This window comes from Hipposideros armiger, unplaced genomic scaffold (assembly GCF_001890085.2).
Source record: "Hipposideros armiger isolate ML-2016 unplaced genomic scaffold, ASM189008v1 scaffold_661, whole genome shotgun sequence".
NCBI lineage: Eukaryota > Metazoa > Chordata > Mammalia > Chiroptera > Hipposideridae > Hipposideros > Hipposideros armiger.
Genome location: NW_017732011.1, coordinates 588412 through 593286, shown reverse-complemented (window position 1 = coordinate 593286; position 4875 = coordinate 588412).

Here is a 4875-nt window from a genome sequence, read left to right as displayed (position 1 = left end):
GTGTGTGTGTGTTAGGGGCATTAGGATGCCTGGGATGGAGTCAGAGTGACATGCTTCACAGCTATGGAAGCTTAGGCAATTACTTCCCTTATTTAATCCTGAATGTACTCCCCCATGAACAGCACAATAACCCCTATCATTGTTTAGCAGGATCAAATTACATTACAGTGTTTTCTCAAAAGCTATAATGTTTTAAGTAAGCCTTAACATTTAGTAAATTCACTCTTGTATTATTCAGACAAGTTCTTGAAACAAAGGAGAAAATATAAGACCTGTGATAGTTGATAAAACTTATTAGTCATACAGCTACAAACTACAACAAATGGAACATTACAGTATAACTTAACCCAGCCCACTTGTCAGTGTGAAAGTTAGCTGGCTGTGCTTGCCAAAAATATGTATTAGTACCATTTGCTTACTGAAGTTAATAAACTAGCAGAAGAATTCATTAATAGGGACTTAAAATTCTTTTGTCTTTTGTGACACAAAGCATAGCCTGCAAATTAGCCATCCTTTATGTGGGACTCTTAAACATAAAACATAGCCTGCAGCGACATAATATTACACAATTATCCTAGTTGAGTAACCTTGTTCCAAAAGCATATAAAGAGAAACTCAGCATGAGTTAATATAATTCTCATTATTCAAGGGTGTCAACATGGTCAGCAAATGCCAGAATATAGCCATAGTAACAGAAAGGAAGCTCTGTTAGACCTGGGCATCGTGGGAACTTGCCCTTCCGTTCCTCACAACTCATTGGGTGGGACGCTATAATAATACTTAGAAATTTATCCACAGCTGTATGATTAATCTTTATTGATATGAGACCAGGCCTTAATATGAAGTTAGTCTGTATTTGCAAACTTCATCCCTTCACATTAGTAAGCATGGAGATCGAATTACCAGTTTGGAGAAGGTTAAGAAAACTGTATATTTAATCCCAGTAAAACTACTTTTAAACTATCCTGTGGCCTCGGATAATTAAACTCTCATTTACTTACTTTAGTGTCCTAATCTATAAAATTAGAGGGCTAGATTAAATGGTCTCCAAGGTCCATAAGCTCCAATTTTCTACTATTCATATGGGCTCCCCAGATATTTCTGTTTGGAATTCGAGAACAAAAAGTTGATATCAAGTATGTATAAGAGCAAGGAACATAGTGAGCAATGAATATTTGTTCTTATTATTCCACTTTGGCCCATTGCTTTCTTTGTCTCAAACACTCTGAAATCATCACTGCTTTAAATATTTTATATCATTTCTCTTATGTAAGATGTTAAAGATTAAAATTAAATTTACTCAGTCACTTTTCTGAATTAGGAATTGGAAAAATAATGTACATAATTTTTGTTTGTGTTTCATTTAGCCTTGGGTATATTTTGTGTATAAATTTCAGGGAGAAAAAAATAACCTGATAGCCCTTCAATGCATGTGTGAAAGCCTGTCTCTGTAGAACTATTTAAAGAAGTTTTCAGAAATTCAGTCAATAAGTTATGACATAGTCAATAGGAGTTATGTGATTTCTGCTTTAATGTGGAATTTATTCATANGGATGGGAGAAAATAGGTAGAGGTTGGCAAAAGCTGCACACATTCAGCTATAAAATGAATAAGTCTGAGGACCTAATGTATAACATGGTGACTATAGTTGATAACACTGTATTGTGTAATTGAAATTGCTAAGAGAATACAACTTAAATGTTTTCACCAAAAGAAAAAAAAAGATAGATATGTGAGGTGATGGATGTGTTAATTAACTAGATGGGGGAAATTCTTTTACAAGTTTGAGAAAACACACACACACACACACACACACACACACACACACACACACACACACCACCCCACATAGGGCACAAGGCCAAGAACTGTGAAAGAAGTTAGGGATAGGGGTGATGGTAAAATGAGAAAACAAAAAAAAAAAACAAAGAGGGAAAAAAAACCTTTTCTGCCTATAAAAATCTCAGAATCTAGGGGGAAAATGCACAATATCACAGATTAGATACGAGAGAGATATTGCGATTGGGGTCAAAAGAATGATGATTTATTTAAAGGGCAGTTAGGATGTATGACATCATAAAGAAAAATTCATTTGAACTGGACCAAGAAGAATGTTCAGAATTTCATTAAGTAGAGGTGGGATATGTGTGTGTTGGAAATATGACCTAAGGCAAAGGAGAGAGAAAAGATTATGTCTGGAAAAAAAACTTGCTGTGAGTATGATGACTATGACTAGGATAGCTTAATAACATGGTTTGTGTATGTCCTAGATAGTGGAGGACTTGTAAAGGCCCACTGACTCAATTTGAACTTATCCAATGAGCAAAGCGGGTCATGTGAACAGAAGTAATGATACATCAGAGTAGTGCTTGGAGGATTGTTCCGTTAGCCTGGGGTGGGGACCAAAGTCTGGGAAAATGTTTGGCTTGTATTAATGCCTGTATGGGGAAAAGGCTTACTAAGGATGGAGATAGTGGTCCTAAAAAGGAATGGATGTGAGATACAGACAACAAAGAATAAAATTAAAGACATTGTGTTGCATCAAATCTCTGTCATTTTAAATCATTACCTGTTCCCACCTGAAGTGAGATATATTTCCTTGACGAGAGCGAGAGCGAGAGCAAGAGCGAGAGAGAGAGAGAGAGAGAGAGAGAGAGAGAGAGAGAGAGAGAGAGAGTGCTAAGATGTAAGATTATTAAATGCAGCAGTAACTTTTTGAAATATTACTGCTGAAAAAAAATATTAAAGGCAACCATAAAAGAATTAAGGTTTGCATTTGGAAGAGCACTTCAAGATATAGCGATAATAAGTGAATGCAGCTCCGCTCTGGAAAGGGCCTCAGGTTACCCACATGTGCGCTGCACCATCAGCTCACCTCTACGGTCAACCATAAACACTATGGCATATTTGAAGGCTGAATGATTCATATCTCCTCCCCCAAACACAACTGAACCACCATCCAAAACTGTGTTCCCTGAGGTGCACCATCACCTGTGTTTTTCTATTGGAAACCAAATTAATGTAGCACAAAAACTGGCCAGAGGCCAACCTTCCATATTATCCTCATCACTTGCTTTCCCCACTTCATCTTTATCCTTATAATTTCCCAGACATCCCAAGCTGTTTAAATTATGCATGCTTCCATAATTTTGCACATGCCACATGCCTTTTCCCTTTGCCTAAAGTACTGAAACCCCCAACTCAATCTGTCCAAACAATTTTTCTTCTTCAGAAACTCAGGATAAATATCATTTATCCTAGGACATCATCTCTAACTCCATCAAAATCTCTTCAGAAATGTTTAGAGAATTATTCACTCCCTTATCTGTTAAAACTGTAACATGTGAATANTGAGAGAATATAAATCCATCACAGTTAAGTTGGCATCTATTTATGCCTCTTTTAGCCATACTGAAGTTAATTTACAAATAAAGACAATTGCAAAACCATGCTCCCGCCTAACATAGTGCAACTATCCCTCTCACACACAAAATATGCTAACCCTCTCCTCGGAAAAAGACTACACATTTCCTAAATCTATTTTGGGATGATGCTCATGCCTCCTTTACCCAAGTCACATCTCCCCTATGATATTCTGAAATGCAAACACTGAGATCTGAGATATTGAATTAACTACCATTAATACATTTTATTGTAGATAACGAAAATGGGAGAGGTAAAGAGAAAAAAATAGTTGATATTTACAATATCTACTCACAGCAAAGTAAAGGAGAAATATACGTCACTACTATAGTTCACACACAGTTCACTTTCTGTAACTAGTCACATAGTCAAAACTGGTATTTATAGCTATCTTCTCCCACCTATTTTATATTCCCTTTATTCTCGGGAAGCACCTCAGTGGGTCATAGTTACTTGCTGGATAGGATGTCGCACACCTTCATTTTTGAAGGGTCTGGACCATTTGCAGACTTTTCTGTATTGGGCCATTAACATTTTTTCATTGACTTTAATCACAACATATGCAAGTCTGGAGAGGCATCCCAGGGGAATCTCTCTGGACTATTACAGACATTTTTCTCCTTATCCCCACTGTACAGTAGCAACATATAAAATCACAAACATAATTTATATTGTATAATATATACACATATACATATATAATACACCATATATATATATATATATATATATGCGCACAATCAAAGGATTTAGTGTAGGAATTTGACCTACTGCCATTGTGGGAGCTGGTTTAATAGTCAATGTGTACAGAGCAGGAAGTGTGGAGGGGAAGATGGATGTGAAGTTGGTGAGAACATGGACAAATGTGAGGCCCGGTTGTTAATTTAGATGTATCTGTTTCTAGAGCTGTTACTTAAAATTTCAAATGAAATGATCCGTCCAATTGCTGTAGTTTTTTAAAAAAATAAATCATTTTTTCAATTCATGTCTAGTAAAAACTGCGGCACAAATTAACACAGTAAAGAGTAATGAAAACAGAAGTACATTTAAAACACAATTGAGAAAACATATGTGCCTTTTTTAAATTAGAAAGTATAAGTAATTGTTGGTAACAAAAGTGAACAAGAATGAAATACAGACATTTATATCTCCTTATATTTGCATGCATCATAAAGACAACAAAAAAATAAGTTTTAAACTTTTACCAGAAATGAATATAAACATATAAATAGAAAAAACCCTCCCTCTATTCTACTCCCAAATTTTCTTCCATATTCACCACCTTCAAGCCTTCGACTCTGGTTGTGCAGGTATCCTGCAGGATAAGCCGATGCCCTTCAACCTGGAGCTAAACATGCACCTGGCCTGAAAGTCACAGAATCCAAAGGAGGACCTAGGTGAACTACACTGATTAGGAACTGTACATAGAAGGGAATTCTGCAAAACATACTT